General features: G+C 35.3%; 1 pseudogene; it reads left to right on the forward strand.

Moving 5' to 3' along the window:
- The first annotated feature begins 2,318 nt into the window (after positions 1–2,318).
- On the forward strand, positions 2,319–20,375 carry LOC147003786 (uncharacterized; annotated as a pseudogene).
- Positions 20,376–21,277: the final 902 nt, after the last annotated feature.

Here is a 21,277-nt window from a genome sequence, read left to right on the forward strand (position 1 = left end):
TGTACGTGTACTAAGGTCAAATCTAAGTGGATCAAGGAACTCCACATCAAACCAGGGCCAGTGAAACTTATAGAGGTGAAAGTGGGGAAAAGCTTCAGTTTTCACAATTTAATCCTGTTAAAAACATACAGTTCTCCATTCTGTTTCCCAGAAATGCTGTAAATCCTATACTAACTTTTTTTATACTAGAATATCCACCTTCCATCTACCTCTAGTTCTAACTTCAATGTGTTAAATTCAATGAGGCATTTTAAAAGGTTTTGTTAGCACTTATTTTTAATAAAGTACAAGAGTCTCAAATACCACAGTCAGGGCTACAGCTTTAGAGAGAGCCTCTCTCCCAAATTTTAGGGGAACTGCATGGAAACTGAGCTGCATGTTTGCTAAATATGTAGTCTGGCCCCCATTTCTGCCCTTGTATGTTTCTTGGTTGCTGGCTTAGTCTCTGAGAGCTCCCAGGATTTCAGGTTAGTTAACTCTCTTAGTTGGTCATTCTGTGATGTTCATATTCCCTTCAGGGCCTTCAATCCTTTTCCTAACTCCTCCTTTAGAGTCACCAAACACAATTGAATGTTTAGCTGTGTATATTTGCATATGATTCAGTCATGTATTGGCTGGAGACTCTCAGAGGAAAGTTATACTAGGCTCTTATCTGCAAGGTTAACTATCATTAGTAATGACATGGATTGTTTGCTTTCCCATTGCACGAGTTTCTAGTTGGTCATTACAAGTAAGGTAATAATAATAATAATCATCCAAGTGAAAATAATGACCTTATTAGTTCTTGTAAATGGATGTGGTTTAGAAGCATGAAAAATAGCAAAAGCAGAGACAGAAGATGCTCAGAAAAAATTACTTTGCTTCAAATATAAAATACTTTTTACCTAATGAAAAAGAAAGATGATTAGCGTCAGGAGGCTGAGAATAAAAAATGATGTCGGCATAAACCTTCCAAAATGCATGAAAAGGGTTCAAGGTCCTTTGTAGTTAGAGTAATATGAATATTTAGGAGCACATCTATACACAACCGGGAGATTTGTTCTGTCAAATAACAGACATCCACTTGTGTCTCACTCCAGAGTCAAAGTCCACAGAATGTTTCAACTCACACACATCCTGTGGTGATTATTTAATGGAATCATTGCATACAAAAGTGTAAGTGTTTCTACCTACCTTAGAATTTCTCTATAGCAAACCCATACAGTTTAAGAAATAGTTTGTTGTATCTCCCTTGTGTTGCAAGCCCAATACACAGAATATGTCTATCTGCCTTTAATGTGCCAACAGTTCATATTTGTAAGTACAATATATTTTTATTATAAAAAGATAATTGCAATATAGATTTTATTAATTAAAAGTACATCACAAAATTGGAAAATTTCTTTGTAGACTAAGTCTACATCTTACATTTCTGAAACTTCTGCCATCCAGGTCATATAGACATAAAGTGTGAAAATCATACCATGTAAAGCAAAAATATTGAAAAGAAGAAATGAATAAAAATTTCCAACAAAACCTTGAAGCACAGATTGAATTCATGGCAGTATTCTTGTAGAAAATGGAAGAGTTTTACAGCAGTACAATTATCTTCTTATGTATTCCAGTATATTCTTTGTAGAAATTTAATCACATTGGTTGGTAAATATGCTTTTAATATAACAGTATTTTCAACCTCTTGTAAGTCAAAAGTGCCAAGATGGAAGAAGTTGTAAGAGAATGAAGTTCAGCTGCTTTCAGTGACAGGTGAACTGACTAAAAGTTGTGCAGGAGTGTCATATATAGTTATAAATAGTGTTCTTGATCATGAATTCAAAAGAAGCAAGTCACTGTTAAAAGGACCTGTTTAGATAATATGATCCTGGGACTTCCTTAGGCGACATGGGATTGTGGGAGTAAGGTAGTAGAAGAAATATCTCTGTTGAGATCGTAGTGAAGCAGACATTTATTGCCTTGATTTTCTTCACTCCTGGAATGTGTCTTGCTTACCAGTATGAGAAATCTCTCCAGCTGGTGATACTTCTAAGTTTCACGCCATTATCGAAAAAATATGTGTCAATTCTGTTTTGATACGTCATCTCAGGCAAATATATGGAAATTCTTACGAAAATCTTGTTTCTTCGGCCTGTAGAAGCTCCTCTTTCCTTCATATATCCTCTGGCACAAGGCATGGGTTGTGGCAAGTATTGATTCCTGCTTTCAATTCTTCATTTTTTCTAGAAAAAGGGAGAGTCATTCCTTCTACATGCAGATGGTTTCCGGAAGGCGAAGTTTTAATGTAAACCTTTGTGAGACATTCACTTCTGAATGAGAAAGGAAAGATGTCATCTTCTAAGGTAAATGTATGCATGGGTTTTGGAAAAATTGACTGTTCTTAAAGAAATATTTCATTTTCAGAACTTTCAAACCTTCCCTATTCTAGCTCTAATTTACAGAATTATTTTTTCATATGATGCTCAGTATTACTTCCTTAAATGTTATGTCACTGGTGAGCAAAAAATAGATTTTCCCTTTTACCAGTCTCCTTCACTTTTTCAATATGATTTGCATAAATGAAAACATAATGTGAAAATACATAAACATTTCTAATCACAAAACTGAGTTTACATGAGACTAAGATGAATGTATATACTTGATTTCTACTGTGTCTCACTTGAGTCATTGTCTGTAAAGATTGGTGCATGTTTATTGAATCTTTCATCTCAGGGCTTTTTGCAAGAGCTCTCTACCTTCCTTTTGCTACAACCATTTAATAGGTTTCTTCATGTCATGCTGACCCATCTATGATTTTATCTTTATTGATACTCCAGAAGTATAATGTTGAAAATTTCTTTGTACACTAAGCCTACACCTTGAATTTCTGAAACTTCTGCCATCCAGGTCATATAGCCATAAAGTGGGAAAATCATACCATGTAATCCAAAAATATTGAAAAACAGAAATGAATGAAAATTTCCAACAAAACCTTGAAGCACAATTTGAGTTCATGGCAGTATTCTTGTAGAAAATGGGTGACATTTGCAGCAGTACAAGTTTTCTCCTTATGTTGTCCAGTATATTCTTTGTAGAAATTTAATCACAACAATCTTGTTGTAAATATCTCTGTTTCCTGCTGGCTTTGGTGATCACCATTAGATCATTAGATTATGCAATGTGTCCTCAAAATGGTAACAAATATCATCATGAATTTTTCTTGAGTATTGGAACTGTTCAGAGAAGTGACAACTTTCTTTTCTCAGAAATCATTTTAAAATATGCATGTTAGTTATTGGTCGCAAAAAGTTCTATATTTAATTAGCATTCCCTTGACCAATTGTTAAAAAAGAGGATACTGTTAATTTTAATTTCAGGGTCTGTTGACTTTCATGGATGTGGCTATAGTGTTCTCTAAGGAGGAGTGGGAATGTCTGGATTATGCTCAGAGAGCTTTGTACAGAGATGTCATGTTGGAGAATTACAATAACCTGGTTTCTGTGGGTAAGAATATTTTTACTGCATAATTTCTACTTCATTTAGAGATATCTAAAATTCCTACTATTATTTGGGTCTGAGATCCGTTAATTAGTTATTCTCTTTTGCTTTATATGTATTTAATACTTTCTGATTTATAGTTAATATGCTATTTACCTTTATTTTGATTTTACTCTTAAAATGCTGATCAGTAAATATTATACCCTTTTTGAAAAGGCAGCATGTAGTTTTTATATATGAATGTACGTTGACTCCCAAAGTTGGCTTTTTTGAATGATGTAAATGAACAATGAAATTCAGAATTTAAAAAGGCTTCAGTGTGTAGACTCTAAAACACTATGTAAAGAAGTGAAAATAAAATGTCATTCATTCATCTTTTATTCTCTCCATGTCACTTAAATATCATAATTCCGTGCTTGTATATGAGTATATTCAATGGCATATTTTTGTGCTCATTTGAATATACAGGTGTTGCTGTTTCAAAGTCAGAGGTAATCTTCTGTCTTGGAGAAAACAAAGAAACATGGATTGCTGATAGAGAAGATATGGAAGGGAAAAAAACAGGTAATTTGAAGTGAAATTATATGTCATGAATGTAAAACCAGGAGTAATCTAGACCTGACTTATGGCTAGAAAAGCTCTGCGATAGAAATTGTTCCTAAGAATTTCTTTCAGAATAATGAATAAAAGAAACTTTATAATCATGGATATTATACGTTCTCTGCCTCCTTTTACCTGAGTACTCATGTTTTGAAATATACTATGTTGTAATGATTTTACAAAGTAACAGATTATTTTATGCTCTAATTACTGTTATTTTTTCTGTTATATGTGAATGGTCAGTAATGATCATTTATATTTGAGTAATTTATTGATTTATTCCATTTTTAGTTGTTTTATAGAGTATATTTTTCTCATATATTTCTTTTTCAGCTTCTTGCAGACCATCTCCACTCTCTAAAAAATCTCAATATCATGATTTCTCTGAGTTTTCTGTCTTTTTGTCTCTTTTTCTGCCTCTATTTTTCATCTCATTTTCTGTCTCTCTCTCTTTCTCTTTCTCTCAGATGAAAAAAAATTAGAAACCAAAAAAATTATTTAATCATGCAGTCAGATTTGTTCTAGCAAATTTTTCTGAATCGAACATTTGTCCTTACATAGTATAAAACTTATTTTCCCTCTCTAAGAATTTGTGAACTTTATATAGTTTCTTCCTTTGGGTGACACATTCTAACTCTTTCTCCTTCTTAAAGCTAGGGTATTGTAGTCCTTGTTTTGGTCTTGTGAATGCTGTTATATTCTCATTGAGTTTATGTGGACATTGTACTGGTTGCATCTAAAAACATGCATTTTATTTAGCATCATTCACTAAATCTGGTCTTAAAAATCCTTCTGTGTCATCTTCTGCTTAGGTTCCTGATACTTGATAGGAGGTTATGATAAAAAAAAAATCAAAAACAAAAACAAAAAACAAAACAAACAACCAAAAAATGAATGATATAAGACTACATGCTCTGAAGTCTTTCCCTTTCTATACATTTTTGATATACATATTAAGTTTCTCCATTGAATTCTTAGTGATGTACATATCTAGTGTAAAAAGGTATAACTTTAAGAGTGATATTGTTGCCAATTTTATTTGTAGTACTAAAAGTAAATTTTTGATGAATTTGAGACTTCCTCTATCTCTGAAGTATTGACATGGAAATTTCATGGAGATTGCATTGGAACTGTAGATTACTTTTGGTAAGATGGCCATTGTTACTAGGTTAATTCTGCCAATGAGCATAGGAGATCTGTCCATCATCTGAGGTCATCTTAGATTTCTTTCTTCAGACACTTCAGCTTATCATACAGATATTTCACTTACTTTGTTTGGGTCACATCAACATATTTTATATTATTTCTGGCAGTTTTTAAAGGGTACATGTCCCTACTTTCTTTTGCAGGACTTTTATCCTTTAATCAGGAGAAGGCTACTCATTAGTTTGAGCTAGTTTTATATCCAGCCACTGTGCTGAATTTGTTTCTCTGATGTAGGAGTACTCTGGTGGAAATTTGGGAGTCAGTTATATATACTATCAAATAATTCAGGATAGCTGAATCCATTGTTTTTTAAAACATTTATTTATTTATCCATTCATTTTTTTAATGTATTTGAACACTGTGTTGCTGTCTTCATACACACCAGAAGAGGGCATCTTTTCCAATTACAGATGGCTGTGTGCCACCATGTGATTGCTAAGAATTGCACTCAGGACGTTTGGGAGATCTGTCAGTGCTCTCAAGCATTGACCCATCTCTCTAGCCCATGAAAAATCCATTACTATTTATAAATATCTTCTGTGGGAGTCACTTTCTCTGACCTCAAGCTGTAGTTCAGAATACTAGTGATTAAAAATTGCATGGAGTTGGTTCAGGCAGTTAGATGAATGGAATTGAATTGAAGACACATAAATGAAACCCCACACCTATGTTCAATTGACTTGGACAGAGAATTTATATGATATTTGACAGAGAAGACAAACCCATTCAGTGGAAAAAAGGCAGCATTTTCAGCAAATGGTGCTGTTACCATTTGTAGTTGACATGTAGAAGAATAAAAATTGATCCATTCTTAGTGGATCAAGGACCTCCATATAAAATCAGATTGGATGAATCTAATAGAAGAGGAACTGGGAGAGAACCTTGAACACTTTGGTAGAAGCGGAAATTTCCTGAACAGAACAACACAGGCTCATGCTCTAAAGTCAACAATTGGCAGAACTTCATAATATTGAAAAACTTAGGCAAAGGACATTATAAATAGGATAAAACAGCAACCCACTTATTAAGAAAAGATCTTTACCAACCCTCAGACCAATCATAATGGCCAAGATCCAAAACTCATGAAGTAGAAGATGCTGTCAAGGATGTGGAGAAAGCAGAACACTTCTCTTTGCTGATGGGACTGCAACCACTTAAAACTACTATGGAAATCAACTTGACAGTTCCTCAGAGAACTAGAAATAGTTCTACTTAAAGACCAAGCTATTACCCTACTAGGTATATACCCAAAAGTTCCTACAGCATATAAAAAGCTAATATGCTCAAATATATTTATGGCAGCCTAATTTGTAATAATCAGAAAATGGAAATAACCTAGATATCTTTCAACATAATAAAGAATACAGAAAAAGTGGTACTTTTTAATAAAACTGTTCTAGTCCAGTAATAAAAGGACTTCGTGAAATTCACAGGCAAATAGATGTAACGAGAAAGTATCATCCTGAGTAATATGACTTAGAAACAAAAGAACACTCATGTTATATACCCAATGATAATTGGATATTAGCCCCCAAACTCACAATACCTACAATGTCAGCCACAAACTATATGGAGATTTAGAAGAAGTAAAACCAAAATATAAATGCTTCAATCCTACAAAGAATGTGAGACAAAATTATCATAGGAGGTAGAGGGAAGGAGGAACTTGGGAGGGGAAGAGGGGAGCAAGTTAAGGTATTGAAAGAAAGAGGAGAGAAATTCAGAGTTTCAGTATGTTGCATAGAAACATGTAGCAATAAATAAAGAGGAACTGGTGGTAGCCACTAGAAGTCCCAGATTCCAGGGAATGTAGAGGTTTCCAGGACACAAACGAGTGTAGCCAAAATATTGAAGAAAGTGAGCATATAACCAGCAGAGACTATTTCCAGTAGATAGGCACAGCCTCAACTTGAGGGATGAGGCTACCCACATATATAAAAGTTTTAACTCAGAAATTTTATGTCCAAAGGAAAGACAGGGATAAAAATTAGTACAGAGACCTAAGGAAAAGCCATCCAGCGACCAACCTACATATGTATCTATCCAGTCTGCATACACCAGTCCACAACACTATTCATAATGCTGGGAAGTGCTTGCTAACTGAAGCCTGGTGTGGCTGTTCCCTGAGAGGTTCTACAAGCATTTGACAAACACAGATACAGATACACACTGACCTGTGGACCCAAATGGATGAGCTAGCAGAAGGAATATAGGAGCTGAAAAGGAATAAACCATATATGAAGAGCAATATCAACTACCTGGATCTTCCAGACCACCTAGGGGAAAAATCATCAACAAAAGTGTATAAATATAGAGAGTCATGGCTCCAGATAAGTATGTAGAAGAGGATAATTTTACCAGGCATCAATGGGAGGGAGGCCCTTGTTCTTGTGGAGGCTTGATACTAGAACATAGAGGGATGCTAAGGTGGTGTGCTTTAGGTGGGTGAGTGGGTAGAGTAGAACCCTCATAGAGGTAAAGTGAAGGGGGAAGATAGAAGATGGAATAGGGTGTTTGTGGAAGCATACCTGGGAAGGAGGATAACATTTGAAATGTAATTAATTAAAAATCTTGATAAAAATAAAGAATTTTAATAAAGGTTTAATAAATAAGAATTTAATAAAGGTTTTATTGTAGAGACCAGGTCCCGTTTGATCTCATGTTCTTGGACTCATAAGTAGTATCCCATATGGGTTTTAAGTAACAAAGTCATAATGCTGCCACTTTAAAATTGGTAGGTCACTCCAAACCATTTGGAACATTATAACCACGAATGAATATATATTCCAGTAAGATCTGCATTGGACCTCAAAAATTCTTTATCTTGGTGAGAGTAATAATTTGTTTGTCTTCTTATAGTGTTGCAGTAACTGACAAACTACGAATGTAATGAAATAGGCATGAACCATAGGTGTGTGGGTTCATTTCTGGGTCTCCAATTGTATTCCATTTGCCTACCTGTATCATACCAGTATCATGCAATTTTCATCTCAATTGCTCTGTAGTAGAGCCCTAGGTAAGACATGGTGATTCCACCAGAGCTTCTTTTATCATTGAGAAGAGTTTTTGCTATCCTAGGTTTTTTGTTATTCGAGATGAATTTGCAAATTGCTCTTTCTAATTCATTGAAGGTTTGAGTTGGAATTTTGATGGGGATTGCATTGAATCTGTAGATGCTTTCAGCAAGATAGCCATTTTTACTATCTTAATCCTGCCAATCCATGAGCATTGGACATTTTTCCATCTTCTGAGATCTTTGATTTATTTCGAAAGCGTCTTGAAGTTCTTATCATATGGATCTTTCACTTCCTTATTTAGAATCACAGCAATATATTTTATATTATTTGTGACTATTTTGAAGGTTGTTGTTTCCCTAATTTCTTTCTCAGCCTGTTTATATTTTGTGCAGAGAAAGGCCATTGATTAGTTTGGGTTAATTTTATGTCGAGCTACTGCACTGAAGCTGTTTATCAGGTTTAGGGGTTCTCTGGTGGAATTTTTAGGGTCACTTATATATACTATCATATCATCTGCAAATACTGATATTGTGACTTCTTCCTTTCTAATTTGTATCCACTTGACTCTCCTTTTGTTGTCTAATTTCTCGTCTGGCTAGGACTTCAAGTACTACATTGAAAAGAGAGAAAGTGGGCAGCCTTGTCTAGTCCATGATTTTAGTGGGATTCCTTCAAGCTTCTCTCCATTTGCTTTGATGTCAGCTACTGGTTTGCTGTATATCGATTATATTCTATTTACGTATGGGCCTTCAGTTCATGATCTTTCCAAGACATTTTTCATGAATGGGTGTTGGATTTTGTCAAATCCTTTCTCAGCGCCTATCGAGATGATCATATTTTTGTTCTTTGAGTTTGTTTATATAGTGGATTACATTGAGGCATTTCCTTATAGTAAACTATCCCTGCATCCCTGGCATGAAGCCTACTTGATCATGAAGGATGATCATTTTGATGTGTTCTGTGATTTGGTTTGTGAGAATTTTATTGAGTATTTTTGCATCTATATTTATAACAGTAATTTTTCTGAAGTTCTCTTATTTTTTGGGGGGAGGGGGTTTGTGTGGTTCAGGTATCAGAGTAGCTGTTGCTTCATAGAATGAGTTAAGTAGAGTACCTTTTATTTCTATTTTGTGAAATAGTTTGAAAAGTATTGGAATTATGTCTTCTTTGAAGGTTTGAGAACTGTGTACTAAATCCATCTGGTCCTGTGCTTATTATTATTATTATTATTATTATTATTTGGTTGGGAGACTATTAATGACTGCTTCTATTTTTAGGGGATATGGGGCTGTTTAGATAACTAATATGATGCGTTTTTAACTTTGATACCTGGTATTTGTCTAGGAAAACTCTCCATTTCATCCAGGTTTTCCAGTTTTGTTGAGCCTTTTTGTACAGCCTTTTGTAGTAAGATCTGATGGTGCTTCTGATTTCCTCAGGTTCTGTTGTTATGTCCCCCTTTTTAATTCTGATTTTGTTAATTAGGATACTTTCCCTGTGCCCTCTAGTTAAGTTTGCTAAGGGTTTATCTATCTTGTTGACTTTCTCAAAAAATATCTTGTGGTTTGGTTGATTCTTTGTGTAGTTCTGTCTGTTTCCACTTGATTGATTTCAGCTGTGAGTTTGATTATTTCCTGCTGTCCCCTCTTCTTGGGTGAATATGCTTCCTTTTTTTCTAGAGCTTTTAGTGGTGCTGTCAAGCTGCTAGTGTGTACTCTCTATAGTTTCTCTAGGAGGCCCTCAGAGCTATGAGTTTTCCTCTTAGAACTGCTTTCATTGTGTCCCATAAGTTTGGGTATGTTGTGGGTTCATTTTCATTAAACTCTAAAAAGTCTTTAATTTCTTTCTTTATTTCTTCCTTGACCAAATTATCATTGAGTAGAGTGATGTTCAACTTCCAGATCAACGTTGGATTTCTGTTATTCATGTTTTTATTGAAGAACAGCCTTAGTTCATGGTGATCTGATGCAATGCATGGGATAATTTCAATATTTTTTTTTGTATCTGTTGAGACCTTTTTTGTGACTGGTTATATGGTCAATTTTGGAAAAGGTAAGATGAGGTGCTAAAAATAAGGTATATCCTTTTCTTTTAGGGTAAAATGTTCAGTAGATATCTGTTAAATCCAGTTGTTTTATAACTTCTTTTAGTTTCACTGTGCCTCTGTTTAGTTTCTGTTTCCAGGATCTGTCCATTTTTGAGAGTGGGGTGTTCAACTCTCCCACTATTGCTGTGTGCATTGTAACGTGTACTTTAAGCTTTACTAAAGTTTCTTTAATGAATGTGGATGGCCTTGCATTTGGAGCATAGATATTCAGAATTGAGAGTTCATCTTGGAAGATTTTATCTTCGATGAGTATGAAATGCCACTTCCTTACTTTTTTGATAATGTTGGGTTGGAAGTCAATTGTATTCAATATTAGAATGGCTACTCCGGCTTTTTTATTCGGGCCTTTTGCTTGGAAAATTATTTTCCAGCCTTTTACTCTGAGGTAGTGTGTATGTCTTTTTCCCTGAGGTAAGTTTCTTGCATGCAGCAAAACCTTGGGTCCTGTTTATGCAGCCAGTCTCTTAGTCGATTTGTTTGTATTTTGGAATTGAGTCCATTGATGTTAAGAGATATTAATGAAAAGTAATTGTTACTTCCTCTAATTTTTGTTGTTAGATTTGGGATTGTATTTTTTTTTTATTACATCTTTTCCTCAATTACATTTCCAATGCTATCCCAAAAGTCCCCCATACTCTCCCCCCTACTTCCCTACCCACCCATTCCCATTTTTTTGGCCCTGGCTTTCCCCTGTACTGGGGCATATAAAGTTTGCATGTCCAATGGGCCTCTCTTTCCATTGATGGCCGACTAGGCCATCTTTTGATACATATACAGCTAGAGTCAAGAGCTCCGTATTGTGTTCTTGTGGTTATCTTCTTTTAGGTTTGTTGAAGGGTTACTTTTTTGTTTTTTCTAGGGTGTCATTTCCATCCTTGTGTTGGAGGTTTCCCTTTATTATCGTTTGAAGGGCTAGATTTGTGGAAAGACATTATGTGAATTTGGTTTTGTAATGGAATACTTTGGTTTCTCCATCTATGGTAACTGTGAATATTGGTGGGTGGAGTAGCCTGGGCTGCCTTTGTGTTCTCTTAGAGTCTGGATAACATCTGTCCAGGATCTTCTAGCTTTCATATTCTCTTGTGAGTAGTCTTGTTTAATTCTGATAGGTCTGCATTTACAAGTTACTTGACTTTTTTGCCTTTCTGCTTTTAGTATTCTATTCTTATTTAGTGCATTTGTTGTTCTGATTAGTATGTGTCAGGAAGAATTTCTTTTCTGTTCCATTCTATTTGGAGTTCTGTAGTCTTGTTTTATGTTCATGGCCAACTCTTTCTTTAGGTTAGGGAAGTTTTTTCTATAATTTTGTTGAAGATTTTTGCTGGCTTTTTTAAATTGAATATCTTCATTCTCATCTATACCTATTATCATTTGTTTTGGTCTTCTCATTGTGTCCTGGTTTTCCTGGATGTTTTGAGTTATGATCTTTTTGCATTTTGCATTTTCTTTGATTGTTGTGTCCATGTTTTCTATGGAATATTCTGGACCTGATAGTCTCTCTTTCATCTCTTGTATTCTGTTGCTGATGCTCTCATCTATTTTCCTGATTTCTTTCGTAGGTTTTCTATCTCCAGAGTTGTCTCCCTTTGTGACTTATTTATTGTTTCTACTTCCATTTTTAGATCCTGGATGATTCTGTTCAATTTTTCACATGTTTCATACTGTTTTCCTCTAACACTTTAAGGTATTTCTAGCTGTTTACCTGTGTTTTCCTGTATTTGCTTCTTAAAGTCCTCCATCATCATCTTGAGTAGTGACTTTATATCCATGTCTTGCTTTTTTGGTGTGATGGTGTATCCGGTACTTGCTATGGTGGGAGAATTTGTTTCTGATGGTGCCAAGTAACCTTGGCTCCTGTCGCTTCTGTTCTTATGCTTGCCATCTTCCATCTGATTATCTCAAGTGCTTGCTGCCCTCAATATTTTTGATTGGATAGACAGGTCTTTCCTATATTTCTGGTTGATTCAGGAATACTCAGTGTTGAGGTTTCTCTGCGATCCTGTGATTCTGGTCTCCTGTGAACCTGAGATTCTAGGTGTGTCAGGGTTTTTGGCAGTCAAGCCTCCTCTGAGACCCTGAAATCCTGGTGTAACCAAGCTCCTGTTATCCTGGGATCCTGGAATCCTAAGAACTTGTGCTTGTTACAGTGCCTGGAAATAGTGTCTCCTCTGAGGACGGTGGGTCTGACTGGTGTGTTTAAAAACCAAGGTGTACCAGGAGCAATCAGAAGGAACCCAATCAGCTGGGCAGGCACGACTCCTGTGCCTTTGCTCCTGCTATCACAGGCCCATCACGATTGGTTTGGAACAAATGTTCTGTTCCACTCACTAGTGATCCTAAAATAGGGAGGACAGTCTTCCTGGGACTGTGCGAACTTCAGCCAAGTTCGCACCTAAGGTGACCTGGAGCTGCTGCTGCCATGAGGCTTGTTATCTAATTTCTTGAGTTCTTTATATATTTGTGTATTAGTCACCTGACACATGTTGGGGTCATGTGTTTCTTTTCACAGTATATAGTCTGTCACTTCATCCTTAGATGGTATTGTTTGCCTTGCAATCACTTTTTAGCTTTTGGATATCCTATTGAAATATTATTGATCTTAGAGCCTTAGCAATCACTGTTCTGATCAATATGTTGTATCCTGTACCATTGCATTCAGATCTATTCCCCACTCTGATGGATTGTATTGCTTGGGATAAGGAGTAGTACTAAGAGGAGAAGAGTTTTGGCCTTTAGGGTGTGGGTATGTCACTGTGAGCATCAGCTTTAATACACTATTCCTTGCTGCCTGGAAAACAACTGTCCCATGTTGGTCTGCAGAAAAAGATAGAGATCTCTCAGCTCTTCTTGTGCCATGCATTTCTAGATGCTGCCATACTCTCCCTTTGATGATAAAAGATTGAACCTTTGTACTTGAGTTTCTAAACTAAGTTCTATACCTGACATGTTCTCTTCCATCTCATGTGTGTGTTGATGATGCTTATATCTAAAAGTCCTGAACACTTTTCTAGATTTTATCTTTCTAAGATCCTCTCAGATTCTTCATTGTTCCTATTTTCCTTTTCATATCTTAACATTTTTATTAATTTTATTTATCTATTGGGATGTATTGGCCTATGCTACTTAGTATTAATTTTGCTCCCTTTTAAGGGCTTCTACTTGTTTAATTATATTTTCTATTATTTCTTTAAGTGAATCTCTGTAAATATGTTTTATTTATTACTATTTAAAAGTCCTACATCATCTTCATCATGTTAGACTCAAGGTTATTTTCTTGCACATTAGTAATTTGAGGATATACAGTGCTTAGAGTTCTAGGATAGCTATGTTATAGTAGTACCACATTGCCCTCAATTTTGTTGATTACATTCTTTCCTAGTCCTTAGGCCATCTGGAGGTCCTGGTATTCCCAATCCTGTTAGTCCCTGTTTGCTATGGGACTTTTCAGGTTGAGCTGGTAGTTCCTGGTAGTCCAAGGCCTCTAGGAATTCATGTAGACACTGTTTGCACTGGGTAGTAGCAGCCTTCCAGAGTTGCAGGCAGAGACTGTAGTCACAGATAGGTTCATCCTTCTTGTTGTCCAAGGTGTTGGCTGTCTTCTAGGAAGGCAGTCAGAGCTTTTGTTTCCTGATGTCTACACATATCTAGAATTGCAGGAAGTGATATTGACTAGAAGGTGCAGCACAGAGTAGATAGGGCAGAACTCATGTCAGATGTGTTTTCCAGAGAATCCAGTAGGGAGAAGATTGGTAATCTTACCTGTTTGACCAGGATGTAAATACCCACCAGGCAGGTAGACAGAGATTTGACCCTTTGACTGGAGTGCAGATCTGGGATTCTTAAATTATAATTTGAAAATTGTGAAACTGATCAAACGTCAGGTCAGGAATTTTATATTAATTTAAAATAAAGTCTTACATAGTAATATGTTAGGGAAATTGATTTTCTGCATATCCAGCCCTTTATCATGTTTAACAACTGTCAGATTTTTTAAGAATACATGTCTGAATGAATATTCCTTAACATATGACAAAATTTTGAAATCCTCTATTCTTATATGCCTGATATGTTTTTTCTGGTATACTTAAAATTTTAACATGTATTTTTCCTTGATATTTTTTTTTTTACATTTTGCATCATATCCTATTCTTAATTTATTTATTTTTTCTCATTCACTTTATATGTGAATTACTTTTTCATTCCTGGTCACTCCTTCTGCAATCCTTCCTCCATCCCCTATCAAATTCTATTTGAAGAGGTAGGGTTCCTGTGGGTACAACTCCAAGATGACACTTCAATACCCTACCAGACTAAGTACTTTTTCTCCCACTGAGTCCAGACCAGGTAGCCCAGATAGCCAAACATATACCATGTACACATAACAGCTTTTTAGATAGCCCACATTCCAATTCCCAGGACCCACATGAAGGTCAAGATGCACACCTGCTACATATATGCCTTGGTCCAGTTCATGCATGATATTTGGTTGGTGGTTCTAATTCTTAAAGACCCACAGGTCCTAGTTATTTGACTCTGTTGCTCTTCCTTGGAGATTTTTATCGCTTTTGGGACCCACAATACTGCTAACTATTCTTCCGTATGAGTCCCCAAGAACCATCCATTGTTTGTCCTTGGATATCTGTATCTGTCTGAGTCAATTGCTGCGCGAAGCCTCTCAGAGGACAACAAACTCCTGTCTGCAAGCAAAACAGGGTATCATTAATAAAGTTATGGATTGGTGCTTGTATATGGGAAGGGTCTCAATTTTATCCAGTTACTAGTTGGATATCCCCTTAGTTTCTGCTCCATGCCCAATTTTTGTGTTTCTTTCTTTTTTAAATTTTTAATATATTTTATTATGTATTTTCCTCAATTACATTTCCAATGCTATCCCAAAAGTCCCATATACCCTCCCCTCCCCGCACTTCCCTAACCACCAAATTTTTTGGCCCTGGTGTTCCCCTGTACTGGGGCATATAAAGTTTGTGTGTCCCATGGGACTCTCTTTCCAGTGATGGCCGACTAGGCCATCTTTTGATTCATATGCAGCTAGAGTCAAGAGCTCTGGGGTACTGATTAGTTCATAATGTAGTTCCACCTATAGGGTTGCAGATCCCTTTAGCTCCTTGGGTATTTTCTCTAGCTCCTCCTTTGGAAGCCCTGTGATCCATCCACTAGCTGACTGTGAGCATCCACTTCTGTGTTTGCTAGGCCCCTGCATAGTCTCACAAGAGACAGCTATATCTGGGTCCTTTCAGCAAAATCTTGCTAGTGTATGCAATGGTGTCAGCGTTTGGAAGCTGATTATGGGGTGGATCGCTGGGTATGGCAGTCTCAGGATGGTCCATCCTTTCGTCACAGCTCCAAACTTGGTCTCTGTAATTCCTTCCATGGATGTTTCGTTCCCAATTCTAAGAAGGGGCACAGTGTCCACACTTTGGTCTTCATTCTTCTTGAGTTTCATGCGTTTAGCAAATTGTATCTTATACCTTGGGTATCCTAAGTTTTGGGCTAATATCCCTTATCAGTGAGTACATGTTGTGTGAGTTCCTTTGTGATTGTGTTACCTCACTCAGGATGATGCCCTCCAGGTCCATCAATTTGGCTAAGAATTTCATAAATTCATTCTTTTTAATAGCTGAGTAGTACTCCACTGTGTAAATGTACCACATTTTCTGTATCCATTCCTCTGTTGAGGGGCATCTGGGTTCTTTACAGCTTCTGGCTATTATAAATAAGGCTGCTAAGAACATAGTGGATCGTGTGTCCTTCTTACCGGTTGGTACATCTTCTGGACACATGCCCAGGATAGGTATTGCTGGATCCTCCGGTAGTACTATGTCCAGTTTTCTAAGGAACCGCCAGATTGATTTCCAGAGTGGTTGTACAAGCTTGCAATCCCACCAACAATGGAGGAGTGTTCCACTTTCTCCACATCCTCGCCAGCATCTGCTGTCACCTGAATTTTTGATCTTAGCCATTCTGACTGGTGTGAGGTGGAATCTCAGGGTTGTTTTCAATTGCATTTCCCTGATGATTAAGGATGTTGAACTTTTTTTCAGGTGCTTCTCAGCCATTCTTTATTCCTCAGGTTAGAATTCTTTGTTCAGTTCTGAGCCCCATTTTTTAATGGGGTTATTTGATTTTCTGGAGTCTACCTTCTTGAGTTCTTTATATATATTGGATATTAGTCCCCTATCTGATTTATGATTCATTGTCATAAGCATTAGTCCTTCTGACATGTTCTTCTTTATGACTGATCCCGAAACTCACATTCCCCTCCCTAACTCACAGATTCTCCCAGTTCCCTTTCTCGATCTAGATATTATGGCATTTAATTCTCCTTTCTAGGTGAAATTCAGGTTTCATAGGTTGGGCATTTATTAATTTGAAGGCTCTTTTGGTTTTAGGAGTGTAATATGGTACATATTAATGATATATATATATATATATATATATATATATATATATATATATATCATGCATATTGTTTGGGGGCAGCGTTATCTCAAACAGAATGATATTCTCAAGTTATATCCATTTGCCTGCAAAATTCATGAGGTCTTTGTTTTTCATATCTGAAGTGTATTCCATTGTATAGATTTACCACATTTTCTTTATCTGTTCTTCAGATGAGGTTTCCATCTAAGTTGTTTACAGTTTGTATTTTACAAATAAAACTTCTATCGACACCACTGAGGAAATGTCTTTATGGGATGTTGGAGCATTTAAGATTTTATCATATATCTTTCCTTGTTTTCTTATAAATATTCTCTCTGATTTTCCATCCATTGTTCAATGTTGCATTAGAATTCAGTCCTAAAAGAAGTATTGTAGGTCATCATTTTTATAATTTTGTCATTGGAAAGATTATTTGTTGCCATATTGAAGATTCATTTTCACAGAGGGAAGTTTTATTAATTAATGGATTCCACCAATTTTTTTATCTTGTTATAGTATTTAGTGAATAATTATGACATTCATAATATTATAAAATATTTATCATATTTCATAAAATATCATCTGATATAAATAATGTTTATAAAATTGTTCATTTGTAAGAAAATTGCTGCACTTCTGAACTGAATTTGTATGATCCTCACATTGGTACTGTTTCATGCATTATACATGTTATTGTTTTGACCTAACTCCAAAATGTCATATAATTATTTGTTTTTAATATTTTCAGCTCTGTCTTGTGATTATACTAAGAAGCTACTCCCCACACGACATATGCAGGATTACTTCCAGAACAAAATAACACGAATATTTGGATGTAGTAGTCTTTCAGATCTATATCGAAACAAATTCTGGGAATATTTTTGTGATAGTACAGAGTATGAACTATATGATTATGTAAAAGATCAATTGGAAAAGCATGTCTTTTTCATTTCTGAAACTTATGAAGAAGCCCTAACTTCCCTTGAAAGAAGTCAGACTGGGTCACTTTCATTTTCACAATTGGAGGAATCTCTAGGAAAAAATTCACAATATTTGAAACACAACTCTATTTTACACGGAAATACACAAACATTACAAAGTGACATTTGGGAGAATAAATTGTGTTTCCTGATGTATATATTACAGAATATGAGATTAAACAGTGCATCAGTGCTTTCTGAACAAATGAGACTGTGGAGCAGAGAAAACGTCACTGACTATCATGTAGGTGAAGGCATCTTCTCTCAAAATTTAAGGCATTTCACGCAACAAAACCTACTCAGTGACAAGTTATATGATGTAGAACAACATAAAAAAGAATATATGAATGCAATGAATCTTGGAAGATATAATGTGGGAGGTATTTTTAAAAGCTTTAATACAATAATTGATATTAATATAGACTCTGTCAAGAATCCTTTACTAATGTACTACCAAAGCAATCAATATAGAGAGATATTACATCAAGGTAATGACTTATTAGAAGATTCTATTTGTAAAACAAATCCAAGTGATAATCAGAGAAGCAGGTTTATTCCAGAATATCATTATAGCAAGCATAGAAAAATGGCTATCTATAGTCACTCCTCCCAGTCTTCTTCGCAACAGCATACCACAGAGAAACTTTGTATAAATGAAAATAAGAATGCCATTTTAAGTGACTCTTCAATTCATAGTTGGTACACTGGACCATGGATTAATGGAGAGTCCAAGAATTACCTATATGATACAAACAGGGATGCCTCAAATGAATCATTAAGCTTTGAGAGAGCTCAGAAATCAAATAAATGTAATAAGTATGGGAAATCATTTATCCAGTCCTCAAGTCTTCAAGCTTATTATAGAACTTCTACACAAGAGACACTTTACAAAGGTAATGAATGTGGAAAATTATTTACCTGTTCCTTAAGTCATAAAGTTTGCCAAGAAAACTGTACAGGAGAAAGACTTCATAAATCTAATAACTGTGGAAAATCATTTTCACAGTCCTCAAAATTTCAAGTTCACTACAGAATCCACTCAGGAGAGAAACTTTACAAATGTAACAAATGTGGGAAATCTTTTACAAAGAACTCAGAGTTTAAAGTTCACTACAGAAACCATACAGGAAAAAAGCTTTACAAATGTAATGAATGTGGAAAATCTTTTAAAAAGAACTCAAAACTTCAGGTTCACTACAGAATCCACTCAGGAGATAAACCTTACAAATGTAATGTATGTGGGAAATCTTTTACACACTCCTCAAAACTTCAAGTTCACTACAGAATCCACACAGGAGAGAAACCTTACAAATGTAATGAATGTGGAAAATCTTTCACACAGAACTCAGATCTTAAAGTTCACTACAGAATCCACACAGGAGAGAAGCCTTACAAATGTAATGAATGTGGGAAATCTTTTACACAGAACTCAGTGCTTAAAGTTCACTACAGTATCCATACTGGAGAAAAGCCTTACAAATGTAATGAATGTGGCAAATGTTTTACACAGAACAAAGTGCTTAAAAATCACTACAGAATCCATACAGGGGAGAAACCTTACAAATGTAATGAATGTGAGAAATCTTTTACACAATCGTCAACACTTCAAGTTCACTACAGAATCCACACAGGAGAGAAACCTTACAAATGTAATGAATGTGGAAAATCTTTCACACAGAACTCTGATCTTAAAGTTCACCACAGAATCCACACAGGAGAGAAACCTTACAAATGTAATGAATGTGGAAAATCTTTTACAAAGAACTCAAAACTTCAAGCTCACTACAGAATCCACACAGGAGAGAAACCTTACAAATGTAATGAATGCGGAAAATCTTTCACACAGAACTGTGATCTTAAAGTTCACTACAGAATCCATTCAGGAGAGAAACCTTACAAATGTAATGAATGTGGAAAATCTTTTACAAAGAACTCAAAACTTCAAGCTCACTACAGAATCCACACAGGAGAGAAACCTTTCAAATGTAATGAATGTGGGAAATCTTTTATACAGAACCCAGAGCTTAAAGTTCACTACAGAATCCATATAGGAGAGAAACCTTAAAAATGTAATGAATGTGGCAAATCTTGTATATGGAACACAGAGCATTACGTTCCCTACAGTATGCATACAGGAGAGAAACCTTACAAATTTTTTGATTGTGGCAAATCATTTACATAGAACTCAGAGCTTAAAGTTCAGCAAAGATCTGTACAGGGGACAAACCTTATGAATATAATGAATGCTGCAAATCCTTTACACAACACTCAGATCATTAAGCTCACCACAGAATCCATACTGGAGAGAAACCTTACAAATGAAATGAAGGTGGCATATCATTCACTAACTCTCCAAGACTCTATGTTCAGTAGAGAATCCACACAAGAGATGAACCTTACAAATGTGGTCTTTGTGTCATATGTTTTACCTGGTTCTCCCTTTTCCACGTTCAACAAAGAACCCATACTGGAAAACAGCCTTGTAAGTGTAGTGACTTTGGGAAATATATTTTCCCTGTCCTCAAATCTTCAGTATCACCTAAGAATACAAACTAGAGACAACCTTATTAATGTAAAGAATATGAAAAATCCTTGACATGGAAACAATGCCTTCAAACACAACCCAGCATGCATCCTGGAGAGAAGCATTACAAATATATAGGACATGGCAAATATTTTCGCACAACCTCAAAGCTTGGAGCACATAGATTTATGCATGATGCTAACTTAATAGGACATTATTGTCCCAACATTCATAAGGAAACATTATTTAAAATTAGAAAATTATTGTTAGAATTTAAATAATGTTGAAACCCTATTATCAGAGAATTCTCATAAAGAAACCCTATATTGATAGTATTTGGAAACATTTTACCCATAAATTCAACTTATATTTATGCTAAGTACTAATTTCAAAAATTAAATATGAAAAACTCTTTCACCTAGCATTAATTATCTGACATTATTGATTAATAATTTTATAGAATTCATTTAAAAATCATTAAAGAAAAAGTATTCTAAAATGTAAAGTTTTTAAACAGAATAATAGTAATATCTATGCCAATACACATATGTTGCATAATCTTTATAGTTTAGTATGGCAGAGTATTAGTCTCTTTGAAGATTATTGTGTTCTTAGTTTTTGAAGTTTTTAAAGAGTAATTTTAATCTCTAATCCATCCTTGTCACAATTATCAATAAATATATTAGAACTCTCTATTACTATTGCCTTAGTGGATTAAGTGTCCATTTTATGGTGGACTGATTTCATTAATATCTTCCAGTTCCTGATTGATAATGCCAACAGAAATATGTTACAAAAATAAATTGGATTGCTTTTGACAAATTCTAAGAGAACAGTTCTGAGGAGTGTGTGTGTTGAGCAGAGAAAAACATGAGGTTTCCTGAGTACATATATGTGTGTGTTTTATGCATTAAAATCACGTGTTTTACAAGGA

Source organism: Mus caroli, unplaced genomic scaffold, assembly GCF_978045245.1.
Source record: "Mus caroli unplaced genomic scaffold, Mus_caroli_1 scaffold_7, whole genome shotgun sequence".
Taxonomy (NCBI): domain Eukaryota; kingdom Metazoa; phylum Chordata; class Mammalia; order Rodentia; family Muridae; genus Mus; species Mus caroli.